This window comes from Bombus vosnesenskii, unplaced genomic scaffold, assembly GCF_011952255.1.
Source record: "Bombus vosnesenskii isolate JDL3184/JDL3185 unplaced genomic scaffold, Bvos_JDL3184-5_v1.1 scf7180000014538, whole genome shotgun sequence".
Lineage (NCBI taxonomy): Eukaryota > Metazoa > Arthropoda > Insecta > Hymenoptera > Apidae > Bombus > Bombus vosnesenskii.
Window position 1 is genome coordinate 1 of NW_022883507.1, and position 14,900 is coordinate 14,900.

The window sequence follows — 14,900 nt, forward strand, 5'->3', positions numbered from 1 at the left end:
TATTCTTTACTCAAGCGTTCCTACGTGCTTGAAGTATTTTTTCTTTTATTTCATATTCTTTGAACGTTTCTTCCCTTACTAAACTCGCAAGACTAAAAACCACGCACTAAATAGCTTGCAAAACTAGTAACCACGCTCTGCTACCATGTTAAGGTATACAGAGGATTCGAAAATACAAATAGTTTACTTTATTTCGCACACAACAGCTATACATATATATATTATACTCTGAAGACTTCGATAACCTTCTTGCACGCACGCTTGTTGTCAAGCAACTCTTCTAGATTCTCCTAACAGCCTCCAATCGTCTTTTGTCTCAACTGAGACCTGGACGCCCTCTGACGCTTACACACACATTCACATGTACAGTGTAAATGTATCATCTACCTAACAAGATCATCAACGTAAAATCCTACCGTCCTCCCGAACATCATAAAACCGAGATAAATATACAGATGACTGAAATGTTAAACAAAAAGATTATAGAATCCTCCGACTCCCCCTATAACTCTCCTGTCTGGGTCGTTCCAAAGACAATCGACGCACCAGGGAAACAAAAGTGGCGAGTAGTGATTGACTTTAGGAAGTTAAACGAACTAACAGACCAAGACGCGTATCCACTACCTGACATTGACGATATACTATCACAACTAGGAAATGCGAAATATTTCTCCGCTTTAGACTTATCTTCAGGGTTCCATCAAATACCCATGGACGAGAATTCAAAGAAATACACTGCATTTAGCACACCACAAGAACACTTCCACTATAATAGAATGCCACTCGGGCTCAAGAACGCACCTGCTACCTTTCAAAGAATGGTGGATACCACGTTAAGAGGTTTGGTTAACAATCATTGTTTCGTTTATCTCGATGATATCATTATATTCGGGCAATCGATAGAAGAACATAATAAAAACTTAGCCATTATATTCCAAAGACTCAGGGGAGTAGGTCTAAGAATACAACCAGATAAATGTGAATTCTTAAAGCCCGAATTAGAATATCTAGGACATGTAGTGACAGCAGATGGAATAAAACCTAACCCTAAAAAGATGGAAGCAGTAAAGAATTTTAAACTACCAAAAAATCCTACAGATGTAAAATCATTCCTTGGGCTAGCTGGATACTATAGAAAATTTATTAGAAACTTCTCTAAAATTGCCAAACCTCAATCTATTTTTAAAGAAGGACATTTAGTATTAGTTCATAACGATCATAAATAACACAAGTTAGATACTGAATGGCCAGAGCCATACACCATTGAAAAAGTGAAAAGCCCCTTATTATGAAATAATAGTAAATGACTCGATTAGGAAAATACATGGTAACCGTATTAAACCTTACTTTCCAGGACGATCTTCACCTTCTACATAGTTAGCTAAGCTAAACGTTATACCTCTTAACGGTAGTTCTATATACCAAGAAAAATTAGCTCATGCATGCTTATATAGCGAATCTGTAAACGTAATTATAGGTTTAGACATTAAGGATATATATGCAAAACTCAGCGAAATTAAGAGATTTAGACTAATGTTAACAGAGCATTATAAAAGTGAATGCCCGTATTCCAATGAAATGATTACACGCGTTCGCGAAAGAAATTTAGACAATTTAATAATGCATATTAAACTTATGACACACATTTGTTACCGAAGAGGGTCATTGAATTTTGTTGGATCCATTTCTAGAAGTCTATTTGTAACTCTGGATGACGATGATTTAGAATTAATGAATAAAAATATAGATAAACTTTTTGATGAAAACAATAACTTAAAAACCAATATAACTTAGAAAATAAATCTCAAAACTATAACTTTACCCTTAACTGACAGTCTAGAAGAAATCCTAACAAAAATTAAGAGCGCTCCAAAAATCATTAATAATGTATAATCGTATAGAATGCACCTCAATCAAATTTCCAACGAAGTAAACTCTCTTAATTATGAACATAGAATTAGAAGTCTTAAGAAATAGGAACTAAGTGTCTTATAAATTATTAGTTATATTGATCTAATCTAATCGCACACTTGTAATCCTATTATAGAATAAAGGTATCTCGAACTCTGGTTCAAGAACCCAACATTTTTTTATTATTATTTTCCCATTACTTTTACGTGACACGCAAAGCGTAACGATAAACAAATTCCGGGTAAAACAATGTTGCCGCTACGTGCAATCGTCAACCGAGGTTGAATTTAAAGTTTCCGGTACTCCCCCGAGTATAAATAAAAGAACACGATCGTTAAGACAGTTAGTATCGAACATTCTTATAGCGAATTAATATCGAACGAACGTAAGCATTACCTTGTAAACACATATCGAGCAACACTAAGCGAACGACGACTAACTCTGTACTGCAAATAATTTTAAATACATTTGACTAAACTAAGTATCAACTCGTCTAGTCATTAATTAACAACACGTTTAATCGTCCTCCACATACATGTTGTATAAGCTACTATGTGTATATTTATTTATGTTTCCCATAGTACAGACGTATTCCTTATATTATTGTAACTGTGTAATTTCAGTAGTATTGCATAAAGGACATCTGTTTTGTTGCAATTGTATCAGCTATTAATTGTAATACTTGAAGCATTTGTATCTAATCGTCATGCATCTGTGATGGCACTCGACCATGGAACTTTCCAACGGCTTCGCGACACAAAGCGCTATACCTTCAAAGCGTAAGGCCGACATGCCTAATGTACCATCGATATACCTACAGTTCTTTCGCCGAATATTCGGAAGAATATTCGGAAGAACGCGGCAACCGTTGCGGGCATCTAATAAACGCGTGCGTAGTGGGGATATCGAGGGGCAACAAAATAAAGAATCCATTTGGTTTCGAATCAAAGATTCATTCTGCCCCGAGCTGCGGAGTGCGAAAGGTTAAGCGTCATAGCGAAGTAAACACAATTAGAGATACGTGATTATTGACTCTTGATAGTTAATCGTTAATCGTTAATCGTTAATTGTTGTTCATCGTTAATCGTTAATTGTTGTCGATCGTTCATCGTTAATCGTTAATTGTTGTTGACAGTTAATCGTTAGTCGTTAATTGTTGATCATAAATTATTGACTGTTGATTGTTAATAGTTTAATTAACTTTTTTGTTGAACATCAAGAGTATTTCTTGTGGCCACCTTCACCCGCTATCCACCTCACATCGTTATTCTACATACGGAAGGCAAGATTGACATCGAGTTCGAAAGACAGACCGCAGAAGTCTGGTCTCTGCTATTACCACGAGACCTTTCGAGACCGCGCAAGGAAGTGCCGGGCCCCTTGCAACTGGACCCAGTGAAACGAGACCAGCCGTCCGTAAACGCGGCATGTGGCGATGGCTTTAGTATCCCGTCGGATTTTCGTGACGGACAGGGCACCAAGGATCTCTTTCCTCGTGAACACCGGTGTCAATATAAACGTATACCCGTGCAATAAACTACGCGGATCCGCGAACAAAGATACGTACGAGCTGTTCGCGGCGATTCGAGTGGTCGAAGCAAACCGAAAACGCCTTTTGCGAGTCGAAGCGCGTCCTCTCTGACGCCACAATGTTAGTGTTACGACCGGCATACTTCAAATCCGATGGACTGACGATGGAGATAAAGATGTGGCGGCACTCGGCGACAATGTATATCGCTGAAGTGTCTAATGAACCATCAACATCCCAACGGTCCTTCCACCGAAAGGTCTAGAAGAAAGAGCACGTGGCAACGGCCGCGGACGCCTAGCAAATGCATTGACGGTGGGGATGTTGAGGAATGACAAAAGAAAGTAATCGGATCCGATCGAAAGTCAAATCATAAGAGCTTCAGTCTTGGAAAGTCACGCCTAGAGTTCGGAAGTGGATTGTAAAGTGGATTGTTGTTAGAAAAAAAGTTCCTTTTTTTATTTTTTACCTCAAATTTCTTTTTTTATTTTGTTATTTTACGTGACATTAGCGCATCCGGTATTGGCAACAGCGCGTGAACGACAAATGGCAGCCGCTAGGATTCGTTATAAAATCTTTGTCTCTCGCGCGATTAATTCTGTATTTAGAATAATTTTAAATATATTTGACAATATTAAGTATCAACTCGTCACGTCATTATTTAAATCATCCACCACAAATCCAAAAACAGAACAAGGAAAACAGAGAAAAGAACAAATAGAAAATTAAATTGCTAACATGTTTTTCTATAATAATATTTTAACATCAATATTGTAATACGCAATGTGAAAATGAAAAAATTGGAAGCAACCGAACTACGAATGAAACTGAATCACTTCGCTGCTTGTAAAGATAACTTTTAGTGTTATAAACATAAGTCAAGTAGCAAATAGCATACATTGAATTTACCCAAACTCTTCTTGGAATCTGACAAAATGATTCTTTATTTTGTCAAAAAAATCTTTACGTATGTTCCATTCCCATTCGTCGCTTTTTTCAGTGGCGTGTTTATCGCTACGTCGAAACTCCGTCGGGTAGTAGATAATGTCATTTGAAGTAGAAAACTATTCAGAAACGTGTATACGTTACACAGCAACAAACCAGTCGCCCTTTTATTACCTCGTTCTCAACAGTTCAAATTTCAGGGACGACCGACTACTTAGTATCGACCCAGTACGTCATATTTACTCGCCAAAAGTATTGTAAACGAAAATTGTAACCAGACGTGCCGTTAGTAACCACCATTTTTCGCGAAACTTCTTTTTCATTTGGCGGAAATTTAAACAAACCCCGAAACACGTGGCGTTTTGCAACTGTCTTTAATCCTTTAAGATAAAAAAGATTGACGCAAAATTTTGACGGGATGAAATTTCACGATATATTCAGGTGAAACGATGCGAAATTAGAGCGAAGCTTATAATGGGAATATAGTTTGCTTGTCTGTTGTCATAAAATGAGATATGCAGAATATATTAAAAAATATAGTATATGTAATACGAAACTTTGTATTATTCATGTTATTATGGACAAAATATCACAATATGTTCATATATTTAAATCTCATCCGAAAAAGATTATTGTATGTAGAACACAGTTTAACTGTATTTTGAATTCTTGTTTATCAGATCACAATTGATAAGTCGATATTAGGATGATTATCATCATTTGAAACAATTTTGTGACTGTTATTTGTCAATATACTTTATATCTTATGTACATTTTAAATATGGTACGCAAAATCGAAGTTGCAAGGAACATTAATAAAAATTCAATATTTCAATAACACCTTTCATGATTATAATTAAATATTTTTCAAAATGTCGCATCAATGTTACATCTAGCACCCCCTCCCCCACACACAAAAGTTTACCAATTTATAATATATGTACTAGTAGATTGACAAGTTACGATTTACAGATTATATAGAATTCTATTTTATGATTTTATAATTTTTCGTTAAATAGAATAATCAAATAACTTGCAATTAGTAAAATTTCATTTGTTTTATCGTCAAACTCGTGCAAGGGAACATATTAATGCTGGTAACTTTAGTGACTTGCAAAATTTCAATAGTGCAAAACAGGCCAGATATTCAATAGCAATTGGTTGCTATCCATATTTTCATCGGTCTTACAATAACCTTATGTTATCAATTATGAATTAAAAAGTTAATGAAATCACAACTCATCCAAGGCCAATGGTTATGACTTCTTTTCGAAGATCCATTGAAATCTCGAGTTTGTTGTTTGAGACATTCAGTTACCACAAAACAAAAACACCACTCTATTACAGCCAACGTAAACAAAAGATGACAGATTTTTCAAATTCTCGGACAACAAACACAGGCTTACACACTTACTGTTTTAAAGTCACAGTCTGTCGTTGAACTTTCGCCAAGTAACTTGATACGTACAGATACACGTCCCTCGAAATCAGTTTTCGACGAAAATATATACGTGACATGTTATGTTGCAACCGAACGTGAATTTCTCCCGGGAAATAGCCTGATATCGTTTATTTATGCGTCTCTCAAATACGAATTTTACTATACACTTCGTTTAAGGCACGCCATTTTGCAAAACGATTATCGAAAGATTACTGCTTACATCGAGATCGAGAATAGATTCGCAGGAAGCTGGATGCCGCGATTTCTTCCCGCGCTTTACTTTTCTCCGAAGTTGTGATTGGTTGATTTCCTGCTGCCATATTCGGTTTCGCCGAGAATCGTGAACACGTACGCCGGAAGCAATGCGGGGTAATTATTTGATTTATTTCATAATATTATTTAACATATATCGTGAAAAGTTCTGAATATTCGGATTCTTCTGTTATCGTTTCATCGTGTGTTAGCATTATCAGCTCTCGGTATCGAATTGACAAACAGAATTTTTCTCATAGAAAGTGAGTCACATTAAGTATGTGTATATGTATAGTCGAAGCAATGCAATTAAAAATTTTTCTATTTTAATTGGAATTATTTATCACAGACATTTTACCGAGGATTCATTTTATAAATCTTATATATATGTGTGTAATCATATATGTGTGTATTCATATATATATATTATAAATTGGTTTATATATAATATAACCAATATATATATATATATATATAACCAATTTATAATATATATATGATTACACACACACACATATATATATACAATACACTAGAAATACTTTCGTGTACTATTATACGTAGTTCGATAGTTTACATTTCACGGGCCCCGTGTTGCACCCGCATTGCTTTCGTTCCTGTTTCCAACGTATAAGTGTAGCGTCAGTGATTCGCGTGACGCGACGTAACCTTCAACGTTTGTTTTTCTCGGTTTATGCGTTGTGTGTTCGTTTGAATGAAAATGTCGCGAGTGTTGTAACAAAAACCACGGAAAACAGAAGAAGAATACGGGAGCAAAAGGAATTCCAGGCTACAGCAGAATGCCCATTGCCCAACAGGGTTTCGTTCCATGGTATTTCAACGAGGTAAGCTACCTTTTTTAGTACGCTTCAAGGCGCCTCTGTTCAACCAATTAATTTGCGTCCAACACCATTTTAACTTCGTATACTCAGAGAAAATATCGTTCTTTTGTATTTTCTAACTCTGATCTATGTATAAATTTACCGCGACGGATCATTTCTACGGATTGACGTATCTTATAAAAACGTTGCGTGAAATGTTAATCGTATATAAGTCTTGAAATATTTATACTAATTTCATAGAGGAACGTAGTTGGTACCTTCCGGGTGGCATATTGTATGCTTGTTACATGAACTTTCCAAATATCTTACAGTTAAATGGTTGGATTGTTTACTAGAATAAGCAACACAGCATTGTTTTTGATTTATTGTTAATGAATTTATAGAATCATATTGTTTTACACATATACACTATCGCTCAAAAGTATCCCAACATTTGATTACTTTTGATATTATGTTATTTAATTGCACAATCAAATTGACAGTACGTGCTGATATATAATGATTACGATCTGTATTATTATCTTATTCTTATGATGTGGTTTTAACAAAGGTCGTAACAAAACGGTCAGAAAAAGTTCTTTATTCACAGACTCTGTAGCCTGTAAGAAACGAATTAATTAATTAAGAATCTCGTTGTAACCTACAGGTTCGAAAAAGGCTGATATGCTTTGGTCTACGTGGTGGTTGGGAATTTTCATTCGTTTCGAGTTCGCTTAGCTGATAAATAGTGAATGTGCATTTCTTCCAAAATAAAGAAGAAAGCGAAGTCGATAGAAACGTGGGTCAAATTTGAAATCACTTCTCGGTTATGTGGAGGTTGATTAAACACGTTGGTGTATATAGTGATGAGACGAGTTGATATTTGGTGTAGTCAAATGTGTTTAAAACTATCGGCAGTACTCTTCTAACGATCTCCTTCTAACGAATTTAAATTCGACTTCGGTTGACGGTTGCGCGTAGCGGCGATATTGTTCTGTCCGGAGTTTGTTTATTATCAAGTTTTGTACCTCAAGACGGTATCAATGCCCCGAGGCAAAACAACAACATGAGTTACTCTCGATTCGCATCGTCCTATGATTCATATGCCGCTACAATATGCAATCGAATAAAGTGATAAATAGCTTGCGGATGTTTACGCGTCTCTGAAAATGTTAAAAGATATAACATGTTTAACGCGAAGTATTCGTGATTATATTCGCTGCAATTTGAAATATCTGCGTGCAGTCTCGTAGATTTTGAATAAAAATTTATCTTTTATCGAAAAATACATACATGTTTTGGCCTATATATAGCTTTATACTCTTGTAAACTAAAAAAGAAATCGAAAAAATGTGATGTTGACTCTTGGAGTAAAAAATTCATTTATATCAATACTACTTTTAGAAATGCACCAAGAGAAGCAAGACAAATTATTGACGAAACACAGGATAGTCATTTCCGATCCAAAAGAAAAACGCAACTAAAATAATATGTAGATAGCTATTAAGGCAATAAATAATAAAGTCATTGAAATGATCCATCATTTCAAACTAATATCGCTTCTCTTTACTTCAGAACTGCTATAAACATTTTAAATATCATTATGTCTTGGTTCCCTTGCGAAGTTCTCGAAGAATTCGTCAAATGATGTCATCAATAATATAAATAATCGTAAAAAATGTATATTTGTGTTTAAAAAATAGGCGAATAAAGAGAAATAGGATAATCGAGACTGGTGAAAAAGGATCAACCTTTTCAGCAATGGCAAGGCACATCCCGCATCTGATACAAGCGGAAGAGAAATCAATTCCTATCATGTCACACGGTGAACAAGAACGCAAATACGGAATCTTTTGTATAATACTACTCCAAATTCTGTTGAGTCGCAGTAATAATAATAATCGGGTGTTGACTTCTGCTCGTTTTTACTTGAAGTCTGCTCGTTACCTCTTTGACATTTGGAGGATCGTTTTCTGTCGAAACCCGTTCCATCTGACGTTAAAACCAATAAAAACAATATTACGATAAAGACTTTTATCTCCATTGTCGTCAACTTCCGTCAAGTCTTCGTTTTCTGCTCGCTGGATATAATACGGATTCCCAAAAACTTTCTTCGTATGAAATTTTACTAATGTACATTTATCAAACATTGCACATTTTAAAATAGGTTATCATTATAAGATTAAAAAAAATAGCTAAAAATATTTTGAAACGGAAGAAACCAATTTTGAAGTTTGTTGGCCCGGAAATGTCATGGTAAGAAGGTATACTTCGATATTATTTTTACTCTCGATAGGCGTCGCTGTCGTTGCTGTTGTCACATACGAGACACAACAAATCACGAAATTGACAAATCACCGGTGATCTCCTCGAGTCGCAGTTCGAACGTTTCACAAATAAGTTAAAGTATTGAACTTTAGATATAGTGGTAAAATTTATTGCATGAATCCAACAGAGTGACGGTTCAGAGTGTCATAACAAAGAGGTATATTTTGTCTACTCCATTAGTGCTTCTAAGCGTGTGATACTGTCGACGATTCGCCTGTGCATGATTATACATTGAGTAAACGTATAGTCTGAGTTGGAGTTTTGATGATTAGGATAATCGAAATAATTCATAGCCATGGTAATATTTTAACTAATTTATTTTGTTGTCTTTTATAGGCCACTGCAATGAGAAAGGAATTCCTGAAGCCAAAAAAAATGATACATCCAAATAGCAGAAAGTCTATCGCTATTACGAAAAAAGCCAAAAAGTAAATACAATTACTATTAAATTGTGTGATTTTGTTATGTACATTTCATTTATTTTATATGATTATATAATACTTTTGTGTACTAAAGAAGGAAATGGACAATGTGTTTTGTTTCAGAATATCAAATAGACAGAAGGCAGAAATGTCCCGCTTGATAAAACAGAATTCAATAGGAGAGAAAATATCATGGATCAGAAACAATATGATTCCAGGCGTGTGTCCCTATACTCCAGAGTTAACTGCAAGTTTGTTAGAAACGGAGGTAAAACAAAAATGTATACACATGATGACACAGAGATTGTACATTAAAGATGTGATTAGTTATAGTTCTATATTTGATCCAAAGGTATGTAGCAAGAAATGATGAAGCAATGGAAGAAATTACTATTAAAAGATCTATAGGTAGCAACAGGAGTAGACAGCATGCTAGGAGGGAACATATAATTAGAGTAGAAAGAACTAGGAGAATATCATACACGTGGAATAGGTAAAGAATTACAGTCAAATTTATTTTCAATATATCCTGATGTACAAACTCTCCTTTATTTTTCAGAAATTTCTGATATTTTAAATGCAACTCAGTGTGAAATGTTATTGAATTGGAATAATGAATTACAGTGTGTGAATAATTTTAAATTTATAAGGTTTGGCGAGAAAGATTTAAAGAAAGTATTAGAGCTAAGACAAAGAATAAAAATAAGCCATATTAGACTATCCAAATCTCTGTTAGCTATGCCTGTAAACAAGAAGAATTTATTAAGTAAGTCAATTGATTTAGATGAAAATAATCAATCGGCAGAATGTGTAATGGAAATAGAATAAATTCTGTAGATATATGTCTTTTTATCTTTCACCTCTATTTAAAAACAAGAAAACAGAAGAAAAGCGAACAGTTTCGTCCTTTTTTGTTTTCGAAATGCTAGAAACCGCATATCGTCTTGCTCTCTTATCTCCCACGAGAAACAGTCACGTCACAAGATACAAGAGTACGATAGAAGAGAAAAGAAAATGTTCGATCGTGAAATATACAACAAAACTGAAACATGTAGATGAATCACACGCACATCATTAATATTCTGCATCGTTTCTTCGCCTTTTCTTTTATTTTTTCGCTAGTTGCTCCATTATTTAAGAACGAAGATATAGCAATTATTCTCAAAATTGTACATTTCGAAATGGTAAGAAAATCAATAGTACAATGATAAATATACGATTTTAAAAGCTTTTTAAATTTCTTACATACTTAGCATTAATCAAATAGCTTAGTATATAAAAGAGTGTACTTGTGTCGCATGTTATAAATGCAGCTGCGTTCGTTACAACAATTCCAATTCCAAGGAATTTCTCTCGAAGATCGCAGTGAAGAATTTGCTTTGTTAAATTATTACTGGTATACTTCGTCAACTTGTGGTATATCGATACAATTTGTCAACCATCACTTTTAATAGCTTCTCGCTAATAAAAACATTTCGTACCTATTTAATAAGAAGCAGTATATTCTTAATTATTTAGAAATTTACTTAATGATGTTTAAAAATACGAATATGTTTAAAAATTATAATGTAAATATATATATTTCATTTCATGTTTTACTAATATATCTCTAATTTAGATTAAATATCTGAAACTTGAAGGAAACTTTTAAAACTTTCAACACATCGCATACGTTTCAAATTTAGTGCATAGTTCTTGGGTTACATTACCTTCGCTTTCCAAAGATTAATCTTAATATATGGATTTAATGCATTATACAATAACCTCTCTTTGTCAGAAAATTTTAGAAATTATCTATATGATCATAATCTTATTTCATGGTGGATATATTAGATTTGATGGACTATATCTTAATTTTATTTTATATTACTATTAGTAGAACAGTAAGTAGAAAGGTTACGTATATGCATTGTTACATAGTACGAATAAGCGTACAATTTTTTATATTTCGCTTGTAACAGCAATCTGTAATTCTGTAATTATCTGTCTTCACATAATACTTAAAATTCGCATTTTAAAATCATAATGAACAATGTGTTCATTCTGAAAATATTTGTTAAAATACAAGATTTTGTTAAAGAAATCATGTTTGTTGATGTACGCATATATACGTGTGCACTTTAGTGTTCAAATTCTTATAGTTATCTGGTTTGAAAATATTCAGTTCATAAGTTCGTAAAATGTAAGAAAATTTTTGCGGCGTTTGGTATTTCAATTTCTCGCGCGCATTGCATACAAACGAAGCCTCGTCGCCTCAGCCAATCAAGAATCGGCTAGGCTCACTTTTAGCGGGATACCACCATTCTACCGTCGAAGAGCGAGACTTTTTTCTGTTTCTTTCCATTGGTAGACTATTTGATCGTTTTTATTACCGGTGGCTTGTATCATAAACTTTTGAAACATAAGTTCGATATAAGTTTATTTAAATCTTTGATTTTGTTTCGTACAGTTCATTAATTGCAGGACTGAATAATGAAATAATTAGCATTCTATTCCATGCTTTTTCATACAGCAATGTTTAGTAACGTTTCATTTATGATGTCTATATATCTATATGTCTATATGTCATGTATATTTAAAAATTTCTCTAAAAAATACCAAAGTGGAATTAGACGTAATGAAATAAGAAATCATTACTTTTATGAGAGTTCAAATATCTTCAACGTTTTTTTATTTTAAATAATTTTTTCCTCGAGCTATACTACAAAATAAAGTTTTGAACAATTCGATAAAATAATTAGTATATTATCAATTGAAATTAAAATAAAAATTGAAATATCTCATATATTATATGAATTGTAAATTCTTGACGAGAACATCGTAGCGTCACTAAATCTTTGTCAACAACTTTTTGTTTTCACGAGAGCTCTACAATACCAGACACGTGTAAACACATATACAAAACGTATCCTTGAGTGTTCCAGGAATTTGACGAATCCTATTCGTGTATGTATGGATAGCCGACAACTCTAGCCCCCTACTCCTCCCTAACCCAAACTCGTCGGGTAAATCGCAGTATGGGATGTCAGTTTAGCGTAGACAATCAGAGGAATCAGACGTATGTTCATCCGTGTCATTTCGCGACAGGTGGCTTTGGCACATTGGTAGACATTTTTCTACCGTTCAAACTCACACTATTGTTATTTTCATTTAATTGTACGTTTTTCTTCAATACTTCGTTGTAATCTATTATTTAATTACCTTTGTTTTTCCGACTGTCTTTTTGGTTGTCCCATTTGCCGGTAGCTCGTGCAATATGTTTTCGAAAAACAATTTGACCCTGATCATTGTTTCATTTTCAAATGATTTATTCTTTTTATACATTTGTTTTAATATTTCGCTCTTTTTTTGTGCAGATTACTATTATATGATACCGAGGGGAACTTTGATGTATTAGAAGGATGCTGTGAAATTCGAAAGGACGGGATGAAAGTCAAGAGGACACCATGGTGATTAACGATAAATTTGATAACTTTTCATCGAAATGTGATAATATTTGTTCACTTTTAGATTAACTCCATTTCTTATAAATATTTCGTGATATTATCGTAATTAATATCTAATATAACAAATTCTAAATTCACGGTTTATTAGAACACCAAGATGAAAAATGCAAGATTAAAGAAATTATTTTTTTCTTTCGAATATATTAAATTATATTTCCGAAGAAATTGAATAGATTGTTTAACATAAATTTAACATAGATTCTCTCGATTCTGTTTCATTTGAGTAAGAAATTCAAATAACTTTCTCATTTTGCTTCATTATTCGTAAATTGTCTGTAATATAATATGGACTATTAATTTCGTTTTTCTCAATAACTTTTATTACATTTGAGAAATTACGTTATCACAGACTAGTTAAAACAGTTTCTGCATATCGCGTTATTTTCGTATTGCGCAGCTTTGTTTAACGGGCAGAAAAAGTGCGCCATGTTGCATTAGAACGAAGTCAAGTAATGCATAAAATATTTGAAATTGTAATGGCGGACATTCTATTTGGCGGATAACTTTTACAAATCAATCGTATTATGCAATATTCATACATATATTTGACAATAATAAAAAATACTTTGAAAATATTTTAAATATACTAACGATATATTTTCTTTCGCATTTTTGGTATAATATTTATGTGTATATTTTCGTGCTCTTGATATGATATATGATTCTACCTATGGTAAATAAATAATAATTAATTCGTAGTTCTAAAAAAGCAGTATTTTCGTAAACAAACACTCGACAGAAAAAAGAAAAAAATTTCCTTTTCCTATCCCCTACCTCTAATAAAGTTTTCTTTCAGAATATTTTTATGTCCGCGCGCAATGCGGTCGGTAGAATCAGCGTTTGCTGCGTTAAATCACATTTAATATTGATTTAGAGCATAATAACTTTCATTAAATGTAATTATAATAATCAGACGCGAAATTAGGGTCTGTGTGTTCGCCGATTGTCAGTTGACATAACGGACGCGTTAGTCTATTATTATTTTTTTTTTTTTCCTTCGTCAACAAAACAAAAGGAAACAAGATTAGTATCATTGTGATTAGCATTCAAAGTGCCAGTTGCATTCTGCGTGCTTTCAGTCGGGTCGTAATGACATGACGGACCATTCTCGATTTCACACCCAAATGGGTCTCATCCTTCGAATCGCACATACTCTCAAAGTTCGTTACATAACCAGCTTCGTAACACGATCGCTGTCAACACTAGACCGCCTCCAGCCTCGTGACATTGTCACTGTCGGTACTAGACCAGCTCCAGCTTCGTGACATCGTCGCTGTCGGTACTAGACCAGCTCCAACCTCGTGACATTGTCGCTGTCGGTACTAAACCAGCTCCAACCTCGTGACATTGTCGCTGTCGGTACTAAACCGGCTCCCAGCTTCGTGACATCGTCACTTCCAGTGCCTGACCGCACTGAACTCTATCCCATGGCCGCACCTGGGCTCATATAATTCTACGATCCTCTGGGATCGGGGTACTCACATCGCCATGGTCACTGTTCTCGTCATCACAACAGACATCCAACTCCGCAGGAATGCAACTATCCGGCATTTTCCTTAACCTGTCATGACTGTACTTGTATGACCTTTTCCCATCCAGTGTTTTCAAGGTATATCGGTCTCCTTCCAGGACCTCCGATATCACAAACGGACCCCTGAATTTTGGATCCAATTTTGTCTGGTTCCTTTCTTCATTTTGGCGTAGTACCAAATCACCGAGATTAAACCTAACTACTTTAGCTTTGGT

The 14,900-nt window shown here is 34.2% G+C and overlaps 1 long non-coding RNA gene and 1 pseudogene across 1 annotated transcript; both read left to right on the forward strand.

The window, feature by feature from the left end:
* Window positions 1–6,611: 6,611 nt before the first annotated feature.
* Window positions 6,612–10,486, forward strand: LOC117240063 (annotated as a pseudogene).
* Window positions 10,487–12,749: 2,263 nt separating this feature from the next.
* On the forward strand, window positions 12,750–13,852 carry LOC117240064. The gene is made up of 2 exons (XR_004494629.1): window positions 12,750–12,804; window positions 13,005–13,852. It is a non-coding gene; the product is annotated as an uncharacterized LOC117240064 (long non-coding RNA).
* Window positions 13,853–14,900: the final 1,048 nt, after the last annotated feature.